This window comes from Mastigoproctus giganteus, chromosome 5, assembly GCF_048544385.1.
Source record: "Mastigoproctus giganteus isolate SK-2022 chromosome 5, ASM4854438v1, whole genome shotgun sequence".
Classification (NCBI taxonomy): Eukaryota; Metazoa; Arthropoda; class Arachnida; order Uropygi; family Thelyphonidae; genus Mastigoproctus; species Mastigoproctus giganteus.
The window spans coordinates 228,361,490-228,375,774 of NC_143579.1; the positions used below are offsets into that span (position 1 = coordinate 228,361,490).

At 38.5% G+C, this 14,285-nt stretch overlaps 1 protein-coding gene across 1 annotated transcript in view; it reads right to left on the reverse strand.

The window, feature by feature from the left end:
• The window catches only part of l(2)37Cb (DEAH-box helicase 16 lethal (2) 37Cb), a 252,537-nt gene that overhangs the window by 237,716 nt on the left and 536 nt on the right, over window positions 1–14,285 (reverse strand). The window lies entirely within an intron of this gene.

Genomic DNA, 14,285 nt, shown 5'->3' on the forward strand with positions numbered 1-14,285 from the left:
ATAATGCAAGGAAATTTCACGACGGGCTCTTTTCACTCCTTGGCTCAATTGGCGAGGACAGTAAGGTTAGAGCAAGAAGAGTTGCCTCGACCTCCCGGAAACTAGTTTTTCGTCCAGCAAAACATACAAACCGACGAGAGAACACATGCAATTTACATGGGGTGATTCTCGGGTTGCCCAAATACAAGATTTTTTTTTTTACTTTGAATGAATTTCAGTTAAAAAAACATAACTACTGGCCTAGCCCTATATCTAGTACAAAAACTAGCACAAAAGGGTTACCCGAGAACATCACCCATGTGTGTATTGCGTCCATAAATTGCATGTGTTTTCTGGTCAGTTTATTTATTTTGCTGGACGGAAAACCGGACTTGCCGGAAGAAACAACCTTGCTATTCTTGCCTGAACCTAACTAACTCAGCCAGTGAAAAGAGTCCATAAAAGCTCCTCGCGTCATTGAGGGGATTCGAAATCGGGCCTTTTCTACACGGTGTGAGGAGGGCGGTGATTATAACCGTGTGTTATCCGCGAGACTTCTAGACCTAGTACTTTTCTTTATCCAAAAGTGGAGTTACGCTGAAGGGGAAGAGATTTAAACACACCATCGCAATCCAAGAACATCCATAGCTTACAACTATAAAAATCAAAACCTTGACTTAGCCATAGACTTAATATCAAATCGTATATGAACTTTTTCGAAGGTGAATATCCATTGACCACAGAACATACAATTTATAGACAGGTTACATATGGCGCAATATGGCATAAGTTGCTGATGCATCTAAAACCCTATAATGACCAGCAAACCAGCACTACAAAAATAGCAATGCTATATTTCGCTACTAATATTTTGTATATTTATAAGGAATCACTAGTGGAAGCACACATAAAATAAGTTACAAGAAACTAATGAATGTGAGCTTTTGCAATCAAAAAATTATAGTAGCTATGGCTCCAATGTGATTCTACCAAACAGACACCGTACCTCATTAAATAATTTCCTGTGAAATGATTTAATGAGGTACGATGTCTATTTGGTAATTCATTAATTCACCAAGATGAATACACAGAAATATTCAATGAGTTGCAACATTTCATTAAAGTAAGAGAATATTTCTTCCAAATATCATAGAAATTTCTAATATAGATTTCAAATATTAAAATCATCTGAATTTCTTATTTATGACACATTCTTTGAGCCCTGAAGTTGCTGGTAAATTCTGAAGGCGGTATTCTGTAGATAGTTTTAGAATATTCACTAGAATCTATAAAACTGACTTAAGAATTTGAAGTTATTAACAAACTCTGGTAGCCCAACTGTAGCTCCTTCAAATTCAGGCAGTTCAATTAGTTATGTATAGTATTGTAAGGGCAAATGATCCAAGGAAATAGCCATCAGACAAAAGTTAAAAAAAAAAAACAAAAAAAAAACAACGAACGTTCATAATTTTCCCATTCCATATTCAAAATAATTGAATAATTTTGAATACAGTTCAGAACTTTTATGAACTTCTTGTTCATTTTTTTCGTAAACAATGTTTGGACCTGGCCCATCTCTTATAAGATTAATTTTCATCCACAATTGTCTTCAACGAAAATTTCGCAAAGTTGAATTTTGTTGTAGATATTACACAGTATGAAATATCTACAACAAAAACCATTGACACGGATATGTTCAGTGGTTTTTCTCCAAATATGGTTTACACAGTTTCCACCACCCAAAACACATCTGTCCAGTTTTGATATTCTATTCATCAGTCAATAAAAGTCCAATTATAAAATAATCCCCAATGGTCTCTCCTTTCAATAGAATATTTCAGCACAAAATCTCTTCTTCCTTGTAAACCATTACTTCTACTATTCTGGAATCCGTATTTCAATTAAATAATCTTTCATTGTTTCCATTAGTCCATCATTTAGAAACTATATACTCCAATTTTCCTATCTTCTATGGCAGTATAGTTTCTATTCCTGCATCCAACTCGAAACGAATCACTCCTGTCAATCACAGAAGGAACTCATAAAGAACTTTTCAAGTACTGGTGAATTCAGTCGGTTTACACAATTTTATCACGGCGACTCGGATTCTTCATCCCGGAAAACAGACAAACCTACCATAGAATACGTGCAATTTGCAGACATGATGATATTAATGCCTTTAGCTGCCTCCCTGTTTATCTATAACAACCCAGTCTAATTTAATTTTCCTTCAGAAGATTCTGTCTTTTAGATCAAGGAGATATAACACCCTCCTATTGCTTCTTGCTCCTATGAACTAAAGTTACCTCCAACTGGTTTTTAAACTTTCTGTCCTCCTTTCATCAATGCCTTCTTATTCTTATTTCAAGACCTAACACATTCTATCCAAAGATGTTACTCAGTAATAAAACTAATATCCTCAAAGTTTGGTCTGGCAACGGACCACATATAACAACTCTCCCGACTAATCAATTGGCTTGCACTTTCTCTCATTTCTGTGGCAAAAACGTCACTTAATTGCAAGCCTGCAACCCTTACAGCTCGTCTCGCCCACTGTTTTTACATTTTGCAGGTGCAAAGGTTTCTTCAAGCGAACTGTTCAGAACAAGAGGGTGTACACGTGTGTCGCTGATGGAAACTGCGAAATCACCAAAGCACAGAGAAACAGGTGTCAGTATTGTCGTTTCCAAAAGTGTCTACGGCAAGGGATGGTCTTGGCAGGTAAGTGGTTTCACCCCTACTCTTTATGTAAGTGTAAATAAATTTGCATTAACTAAACAATCTATTATCTTTGGCATGGAATCAACGCATAAAAAGGACGTACAAGCTCTGGTATAACGGATGTCTCAATATTCCTATTTCTGAGATCGGCAGTACTGAAAGTAGGAGGTAATGGCATCGATGTATATTAAGTTGTGTCAATATCACAGACAGTGCCATGATATGCAAGTGCTTAAATCCCTCACAACTGAACAAGGATTTTGCGAACAAGGGACTCTACAAGCAAAACCTGAGCGAATATGAAGGAAGGTGCATGTCTTGTGCCTTTCGACACATCTCTTTCGATAAGACAATAAGAGATAAGCAGCAACTGCTGCCCGAAATAATGCAACGAAACTATACTGAATACAGATGAACCGTTTCAAGAGCAAATACTGACATTCATTATATCAGTAAAAATAACACAAAAGAAAGTTTTAGGGAACTACTGTGACAAGTCCATGGCGAAAGCACCTGCATAGTGCATTTCTGTCACAGTCTGCTTATTAATAGCGAACCGACCATGGAAGTACAGATGCAAACAATAAAATTGAATTGAAAACACATTCTTAAAAATGGCTGGCATCCTCCAATCAGAAAAAACTCACGCCAACTAAAAGACAAAATGCAAATTTCATTGTCGATTGGAACCAATTGGCAAACATATGCAAATCTTGATAATTCATATTAAAAAGCAAGAGCTATAGTAAACCACATTTGCATAATCTTTATGCTTTCAGAATCATTTCTCTGCAAATGCAATCTTTCAGGTTAACCACAGATTTATACAGAACCAAAGTACCTTTTAATAAGATAACTTTTCCGAATCTAAGAATTTCTGGTAGCAGAGCCTCCGTCGGACCTTTTGTAACATTTAACTTTACTCCCAAAATACACAGCAGAATGATGTCTTCATAATCAACCCACATGCCACCTTAGTCCTCTAAAGTATTCGGAATAGGAAGAGGAAGACGAAACTTTCCTGCAGTGCTACTTTCCTACTGCCATTAGCTACTTCTCTGCTCATATTACTACTGGTATTTAAGTAGGCGTAGTCAACTGAGCTCCCCTCTCCTCTTGTTACTTAAAGAAGTAATTCATAGCCATAGCCTGTGCAAAATGTGATTCTTACATTCGATAAGGGCAAGCATGTTTTTTATTTTTATTTTTAATTTTAACATATTGTATTTAACATATTTCTTTATCAGAGTTAGCAGCAATCTCATGAATAGTTCACATTTTTCTTAATAGTATTTTGTTTTCCAATTCATATTTGAAAATTTTACGGCTCCTTTTGATCAAGTTATAAAAGCAGGTAATTTTAATTTCAAAATCTGAAATCAAAATTGGCTGACATAAAGAGGATTTATACCCATGGAAAAGAAACCAAACAGCTAGCCACAAACCAGAAAAACTCTGCCTTATAGTTATAGAATTCTTGTGAACAAAAAGCAAACTGATATAAACGTATCAAGGGAACACCACAGATCTCAGCAGCAGGTAGAATAGATTGCTGTGTAGAATTTAAATTTTTAAAACGGTACAGTGAAACCAATCCTCTGTTTCCATGTCTGATAGTCAGAGAGAGATCGGAACGTCAGAGGGGCGAGTTGCAGGCATAGGAAGGAGTGGTCACAATTTATGATTATCCGCATCGAGTTGACCAACCTTCGTCTCTATGTTGTAGCACCACTGACAAAGTTTGTTTACTAAGAATTTTCTATCTGTCCCTGAAAGCAGCCTGGATCTCAAAAGCGAGAAATGGTATTTGATAGGCCAATGCTTCTCAATCTATTTTTAAATAGTGACACACCTAGCTGATATCTGACTTCCAAGACACACACACACACACACACACACACACACACACACACACACACACACACACACACACACACACACACACACACACACACAAGGCCATTAAGGAAAGTGATGCAACAAATACTAAAACAAAAATAATAGTCAAGTTAAGCCACTTATTATATTAAAAAAAATACCCTCCTGCATCCATTCGTGGAGTGAAAGACCAGTGGATGCCAGCAATCACGTACCCAAGGAACCCAGACCCCAATACCAGCAAAATTCCGTCTTTAGCATAAGACTAAAACCCAGAAAAAAATAAAATAAAAACTATATACAAGTAAAACAATTATTACAAATCTAAATAAAAAAATTCCGCCACAAGCAAGCTGGGGGTCTCAAAACCTGTCATCAAAAGGGCTAATACAGAAAATAAATAATAAAAAACATTTGATAGGACAGCAGAAGAAAGAACAAGGAAGAAGAAAAAGTAAATAAGAAATATAAATCCGACCCTGAGGGCTAGTATAACGCGCAAGGCAAGATGCGGACAAGGATAAAATGGTAGAGTTAGAACATGTTGTACTGGATAAACAGTGGTGATTCTAAGATGCAGCGGAGAACGTCACAGACAGCACAGGACGAAGACATCAATAGTGCACGTTATCTAGAAAAGGACTTGTCAGTAAAGATTTGTAATTCACTGAAGACATCTTTAGATTGCAGAAATTCAGCTTCGTGACCAGGAGAGAAGAGATTGCAGAATGCAACCAGCAGATGACGAAGGTCTTGATAGTAAGGACAATATTCCGAGTCTTGAAGTTGTCCACAGAAACAGAGTGAAATATCAGAAAGGTGGAAGCAAGCAAGCATGGCAGCATGGAGCCATGCCCAGTGAGAATAAAGAGCATAGAGACTAGATAAAAACATTTTTTTCTATAAAGGCTGTAAAACAAAAAAAAAAAAAAAGAAGTGAGGAATGAATTTGGGGGTAACAACGCCCTTAGAAGTTACAGTCTAACGATCCTGACATTGTTGAAGTAATAGGTTCCAGCAGTGTTTTTAACTGGTCTTAATATTAATTTTTAGATCAGGGGTAATGTCAGAATAACCACTTAAAGTTCCACGACGGGCATAGAAGCAGAATTTCCTGTAAGCAAGATAGAGGTCAAGAGGCAGCCATACAACCTGCAAAGCAGGGATGGATGACTAGACACATGGCAAGTACCACGATACTTTGGATAGAGAAAAGCTTCTTTTGGATGACACTCTTACTAGATAACCAAAACCACACGTCAGCGTCATATGTACAATTAAGGACAAGAATACGGTTTGTAAAGAATTCGTTAAGTTCTGTAATTAAGAATGTTTTGAGATTCGTAGTAACACAGATGTATACTTAATAACTTTTTCATGAATATGGAGAACATGCCGTTTAAAATTTAGTTTGTGATCTAACATGGAACTCAAAAATTTATGGAAGCTAGCCACGGAAAGTGATTGATCAAACAATTTGATGACAAGAGGGCGTTGAATGTCAAGACTGCTTTTGAGGTATAAATTTTTTTTCTCTGAGGAGGTGGATAATTACAAGCAGCCCAGGAGTAAAGATCAGTCATAACAGAATTAACTGTACCAGCAGGGTGAGGTCGTCGGCGTAGGCCAATTTAGAGACAGAATGAGTAGGCTTAAGGAGCAACTTATCGAGAACCAAGTTCCAGACGAAGTAGGGCCTAAAATAGAACGAAAGACGTTTCGAGCCTGAAATAATATGGACAGTATGATTTACAAAATAATGTCTACAAATCTGGTAGAGTTGTTTTGAACGTTGAGCAGTCTCAAGGCGAGCGAACAGACTACTCCACTGTCGGGAATCGAATGATCCAGAAAAGCCTACAAACTTGGCAAGTATGTATGCAAATACATGCTGGCCATTTGGAACTCCTTTCTCGGATTAAATTAAGCAATTGCAAAATTGCTCAATTTAACCAGAGAGAGGAGTGCCACCAAGGTCTCTTCAGTATTCCTACTAGTACGAAAACCAAACTGATTCGAGGACATTAAGAATTGTTCGGAAAACAAAGTATTAAGCCTTGTAACAATCAACCACTCCAAAGACTTCCCAAAATCTGGTAGTAGAACTATTGGATGATGACATGATTTAGCTGAAGTAGAGCCAGACAATCAATTTAAGAAAAGTTTGATTACAAATATCCGGAAAGATCCCTTCCGCTAAATATTTATTAAAACAGTCAGAACAGTGGGACATAGACTGTGGAACTTTTTGATAAGCATCCCGTCAAAATGATCTACTCGGGGACAACTGTAGTTGATTTTCGACACAGTATAATCTACTTCTACATGACAGAAAGGAGGTTTAGAAGAGCAACAATAGTTATTATTTAAAGGTCCTAATGAGGATGACATTCTTGATGAAGAGTTGAATTTCCCCTGAGGAATAAGGCGTCCAGAATAGCACCAACAGTTTTATGCCAAGCGATAGTTTCTGCCTCGCTGACAGTAACAGAGTTATTTCAGGGGAGTAACGTTTTTTCATAGCGAGTTTATGAATAAGACGCCAAGGGTTATTATTGCCAGGTGCACGGACAAAATTCCTCCATGTCGCGCATTTACAGTCGTGAATAGCCTTGATGTACTGCCATTTCAGTGCTTGATAGGTTTCCTTGCTATTGTACATCAGTAGACGGCCAGCTCCGCGGATGTTGTTGGAAGGCACGACGAGCACGAAAAACATCTTGACGTAGAAGATTCAGGTTATGATTTCACCAATGAGTTGCACGTTGCACCAAAACCTTCTTCTCAGCATCATAAGAGCAAGCACTGAGTAGGACGCCATTTATTAAATTGCAAGAGCGTTGGCTGTCAGATCAGGTAAGATGCTAATTACGAATTCAGTAAAGGATGATCTAATGATGTGTTCAAATAAGTTCCATTCAATACGCCTGAGTGAGGATCGTCGAAGAGCTTGCAATGGAGCAGCTTGAAGACTAAAGCCAGGTTGGACAGTAAAGGTAATCGCCCTGTGGTTACAAGAGCAAAGTCTTGTAGTAGTAGCAGTAGCAGAGGCATGTGATGCAAGAAAGCAAGCTTATGTAGCATCGGCCAAAAAAAAAAAAAACTATTTCACACATCCATTCCTACTAAACGTTTGTCCTGTTCCTTCTTGAATTTATTTCAGCTATCAACTTCCAAAACGACAGATGGAAGTTTGTTCCAGCAATCAACTACCCTCTGGCTAAAGGCAAATTTCCGCACATATATTCTATAACTGTCTTTCCTCAATTTGAGTTTATGCCCCCCCCCCCAGGTTCACAATCTGAGCAAGAGGAAGTATCCCATCAAATTGAGCCTGCCCATACATCTCAATCAGATCACCTCACAGGTGCCTAGCTCCAGACGCTGCAATTTGTAGAACTTAAAAAGCCTTTCTTGGTAAAACCACCCCTTCTTTCCCTTCACCAATCTTGTTGCCCTTTTCTGTACTCGCTCAAGAAACTCTACATCCTTCCTAAAATGAGGCTTCCAGGCCTGTATGCAGTACTCAAAGCGTAGCCTGACCATTGCCTTATACGAAGGGATAATCACTTCCTTTATCCTACTAGAAAAATTCCTGTATATCATTGACAATACTCCATGACCTGCTCTTGCAGCCTGCCTGCACAGCTCAGAAAATTTCATATCTGAGTGCACAATTATTCCCAGGTATTTTTCATTTTGTACCACCCTAAGTATAGTACCACACACTTGGTACTTTTCTCTGGGGTTACTTCTACCCATATGCAGTACTTTGCACTTGTCAATGCTAAACTTCAGTTGTCACTTCTCAGCCCATCTGCCCAACTTTTCTGGATCCTGTTGCAGTAGCACACTGCCATTACTGTCATTACCAATCCTGCCAACATTTGTATTATCTGCAAACTTCGACATTAAGCCTGATATTCCTTCACCAACATCATTGATAAATACACAAAACAACACTGGATCCAACACCGAACCCTGGGGGACTCCACTAATAACATTAGTTCACGAAGAGCAGCGTCCATTGATTACCACTCTCTGTCTTCTCCCACTCAACCACCCTTTTATCCATTGTAGCACCGTGCCCCTAATATCGTACTGCTCCAATTTGTACAGTACTCTTTCATGCGCATAAGTGTCAAAAGATTCCCTGAAATTCAAGTATATGATATCAAAATTATTTTTTGCATCCATTTCCTTTGTAATCACATCATAGTATGCATTCACTGTCAGACAAGACTATCCCTTAACAATCCCATGCTGAGTCTGCATTATTATATGCCAAGAAGAAAAATGCACCCCATGCATTTTTCTTCTCTGTCACGAATCTCACTAGTTCATCTGACATCGATTTAGGCCTAAATCTTGAACAGTACTTCTTAATCGGTATGAAAAGCCTAGTAGCTTCAAATTAATTCCTTGAATGCTTCCCATTTAGAATCTGCTGTTGATAACATCATCAGTTGGTCCCACTGTATAGAATTTAATGACTGTCTGAGACCACTCTAGTCACCACTCTAGAAAGCAAAAACCCTTCCCTTTATTCCTTAACGTATTAACGGTCCAATTAAAAACAGTAGATGGAATTGATTGGGAGGCCATAGTAATGTCTATATTACTTTTCATATTAAGGGAGCTGAAATCGTAGGGGAGGTTAGGCTGGTTTAATATGCCAAGTTTGTGGACAAGACGAAAGTCCTCAATCAGTTTTTTAGGAATTAAAAGCGTTACAGTGCCATAGAAGAGATTTGGCATGAACATCAGATAGGACAAGTAGCTTATCAGACCCAACAGTGGAAATTACCTGTTCAAAGTAATGCAGGTGCGTAGCAATGTCAGTATAGCGAAGCTAAAAAGCATGAGCCCATGGAGCCATACAGAAGAATGAATGCAAGTGGCATTTTGCTTAGTCAGTCCATAGATCTTTATAACATCAAGATCTTTATGGACGACGACAAAAGCAGATCGAGGATCTGGGTGATTTGGTCGGACTACACGAAGTGATATAGGGCATTCAGAAATTTTGTCTGCATGGTAATACGGTTACTGTAACGCATAATGTGAAATTTGTAGTTGTCAATAGTTTTACGAATCTCAACAAGGTGACCTTTGGACGTTTAATTGTAGAATAGACAGATAGCCTGTAGGGTGAGAAACTGAATTAGCCATAGTTGGTCCTTTGATCTGGTCCAACAATATAGAGATCCTCTATATTGCGAATTTCTGCAATATAGAGGTCTCTATATTGCAGAAACTCGGGTTTTTTCGTACAGCCAACAGAAAATCGACAATAGAACACACAATTTACAGACACAATTTACACGGAGCAATATGGTCTTAGTCGCTGATACCCTAAAACCTTACTACAAAATTAATGTGAACTCTATTACTGGAGGGGAACTCTTTGAAGAATCAATCTCGGAGTCTGTTTCAATAATTACTCCCTTGTTATGTGTAAAGCGCATAGCCTTAATCTTAACTTCTCTAAGGTTATTCTTGAGAATATTAGTAACCTCTGATGACATCCTGGCTAGCAGTTAGAGTAGAGTTTCATTGGCTTTTAAAATTATAATGTTTTATTCCTAAGAAGTACTGTAGAACTGACTTTGGGAAAGGAATCAGGAAGAGGCGATAAAACGAACTTTGAAGGTTTACTGGGTTCAGCAGCTGTGGCAGCAGCAGTAGTTCTTTGTAGTGCTTCTGCGTAAGAAGGAGAAGAGGCAACAGGTGAAAAAGGTTTTGAAGTATGCTTTTCAGATATCTCCAGTTCAGCCAAAATTTGTTCAGTTCCAATGATTAACTCGTTAAAAGCATATTCCACACCGCATATTCCAAGAATTTTCTTAGCGACGTCTTTAGTGACCTTGGTGACCGCGTTAAAAAGGTAATCTTCAAGATCTTTCCTAAGCACAGCTGCAGCATCTTTCGATGGTAAATCGTCAAATGGTATAGGACAAGCTTTCTTGGATGGTGTTGTCGAAATTTAATGTAAGATTAATATCCCAAATAGTGTCTGCGCGTGTAGCACAATGGTATCGTCACCGTCCTCCCCACACTGGGTGGAAGAGGCCCGGGTTCGAATCCCGTCGATGACGCGAGGAACTTTAATGGGCTTTTTTCGCTCCGTGGCTGAGTTAGCCGGTCTCAGGCGTAGATAGCAAGGTTTTTCCCCCCAGAAACTGGGTTTTTTTCGTCCAGCAAAACAGGCAAATCGACCAGAGAACATACGCAATTTACAGACAAAATACATATATGAGTATCTATTAGAAATAATGGGTGGCCCTAATATAATAATTTGATCCCAAATAGTAGCGGATGACTGTCGCAATAATTGATCACAGCATGGATAGAGAGCATTTATGTTGAACGTACACCCCCTTGGTTAGAACGAGCTTCAGCATGGATTCACTTACTGTGCTAGCTGACATACACATGGCTATCATTGACATGCCGCCTTCTACATCCATTATTAAAAAATTGAAGTTGGGAAGTACTGTAACTGGATTAATGGGATTACTTCGTAGTTGTTATTAAGATTGCAACTATCATTTCTGGGGGATTGTATCTGAATATTACAATTCTTACTATGAATGATTTAAAGAGGAAGGTGTATTATGTTTGCAGGCTACTTTCGCCATCTAGTGATAGCTCAGTGATTTCTCCATCGTCTGATCCTTTAGCATATTTCCGTCCGCAATTCTGTTGCGGTTGTTTGCCACTCCCAAGTATTTCGTTATCATTACTGGCTCGTGAGTTCTTAGAGATTATTATTATTATAAAAACTTTTTCTCCTTTATGGGATTTTTTCGCTCCGTGACGGGTACTAGTACCAATTGAATGGGGAGGTTGATTGTGTCCGGTTACTATTATTGTTGTTATTATTGTCGGTCAAGGTACTCTTGACCCACAATAATAACAACATACTGTCCTACAGGAGTTCAGGGTTGCTGCTTTCTAGAGTTCCATGTAAGTGTTCTCTGGGCAGCCTATTGCTAGGTTCTTATGAAGACTCTTTGGCACCATGCCGGTGGTTGATACGCTGATCGAGATGGTCATTACTGGTTCCATATCCCACCTTTCTTTGACTTCCTGTCTTCGGTCTGTCCGATTTTCCTTGGTTTTGTGGAGGTTGCTGGTGTTGGGCACCGCTATGTCGATAAGATAGCCTTTTGCTTCTTGTCGGCGAGGGTCATGTCTAGTCTGTTGTGCGAGATCGAGAAAGTACGGCCTGAGGTTCATACTTGTAATACGGTACACTTTCTTTGATTAACTGGTATTTTTGTGCTAGCTTCTGATGAATTATCTTGGCCATCTGGTTGGCTACCATCCAGTACGTTCAGGATTGTTTCTGGGACTAGGTCGCATCGCCCAGCAGATCTAAATCCTGGATAAAAAGAGGCCTCAAGACCTGTATCAGTACTCAAAATGGGGCATAACCTTATACAATGGGATAATCACTTCCTTATCCCTGATAGAAAATATTCTGTATACCATAGACAAAACTCCATGAACTGTCATGGCAGACTGTCTGCATTACTCAAAGAACTTCATATCTGACTGCACAATTACCCCCAGGTCTCTTTCATTTTCCACTGCCCTGAGTGAAGCACCACACATTTGGTACATTAATCTGAGATTACTGCTACTCATATTCAGTCCCACCTTGCATTTATCAATGTTAAACTTTAAATGCCATTTCTCAGCCCATTGGCCTAACATTTTTAGATATTGTTGCAGCAGCTTGCCCTGATTACTATCATTAACCACCCTACTAATCTTTGAATCTTCTGAAAAAGTAGACATTAAGCGTGATATACCTTCATCAATATCATTAATAAATATAGGAAACAACAATGAGGCTCCAGCACTGAACCCTGGGGAACTCTACTAGTAACATTAGTCCCTGAAGAGCAGTGTCCATTGATAACTACCCTCTATATTCTCCCACTCGACCATCCCTTTATCGAGAACAGTAACTTTTCCTTAATACGCTTCTGCTCCAATTTGTACAGCAGTCTTTTATGTGAAAGAGTATCAAAGGCTTTCCTGAAATCCAAGTATATAATATCAAAATATTTTTTTTGCATCCAGTTCCTTTGCTATTGCATTATAATATCTAATCAGATTAGTCAGACAAGATCGCCCCTTAACAAATCCATGCCATGGCTGCAGTATAAGTACATTCGTGTTTAGATGATCCTACATTATTTCTTTAACCAGAGACTCCATTATTTTCCCCGCAACAGAAGTTAAGCTTACAGGTCTGTAATAACGCATATCACCCTTTGATTTCCCTTTGTGAACTGAGGATACATTTGTACATCTCCAGTCCAAAAGAAACCTCTCCTGCGTCCAAAGATGCTCTCACAATTATGGCTAAGGGCTTACCTCCTTTGCTGCCACTCTTTAATATAACTGAATAGATCCCATCCACTCTAGGTGCCTTTTTGAAGTCTAACTTCAACAATTTCTCTTCCATTTTCCTCTCAGTTATCACAAGATTATTTATCTCCCTGTTAGATTCCGAAGAACTAGAGGAATTTTCCTCAATAAAAAGCACCTCTCATGCGTGAATGTAGATGCGAAATATCTATTCAGTTTGTCAGCAACCTGGACAGGATCATCAACAGTTAAACCATCGTCGTCAAGTGAACCAATGTGATTCAACCCCTTCTTTCCTGTTAATATAAGTGAAGAAGTCTTTGCTACATTTCTTGGCATTCTCTGCCAGTGATTTCTCGTAATCTGCCTTAGCTTGCCTAACCTTCTTTGTGACTTGATTACAGACTAGTTTATATCTACCATAGGCTTCTGTATCACCAGATAATTTATATGCATCCCATGCATTTTTCTTGTCAGGTACAAGTCTCATCAGTTCATCTGACATCCATTTAGGTTCTCAGCGTGGAATGGTAATAGATGTACAGAATAGCAGAAATGCCAGTATAGTCGCTTTAATCGGCTATTGATGGAGAGTTGGATCTGTCTATTTTACTAGCGTTATTATGCTCAGTTGCCCTTCCTTTTGTTTTCATCACTTTATTTTGTGATATTTTCTTACGTACACTCATTTTGCATACTTGGCACATGTGGAATTTTCTCTTGGCTAGTGGTGACTTGGATAAATTATTGACATAGCAGGCCCCTAGGATAATTGAGCAGTTGACATATTGAACAGTGAGAGAAGCAAGTTGCTGACACTGACTGCATGTGATCTTTTCGGCACTTACATTTTTCTTCTGCATTGGACTTGGCATACTGTAAACAAATTTTACAACTTGGTGGAAGTGTAATAGTTTGCTTGTCTGATTATGAGCCCAGTTTTCAAGCAAATTCGTTACAATGACGAAGTCCAGATTTATTCCAGCTTGTAGATCGTTAGCAGCTGGCAACTAGTGAATTGACTCCATTAAAGCCAATTCTGACGTTTCGGAATCCTTGTGGATAATCATTGTCAAGTTTAAAGGAAGGAAAGAATACGGTGATTGTAAGAACAGATTATATCAAACGCCATCCCATTTTTAAATTAAAGATGTTGGATGAATTTAGTGAAAACACTAGATGTGAAAAAACGCTGCGCTATTTTTAATTAAATTGCATGATAATTAAGAATGTATACAATAAATTCTCTATTTTTTTTCGAATTAAAAAAAATTATATGGATTAGGTAAGGGTAGTAGTTACAAAAAAAAACTTTTATTTTA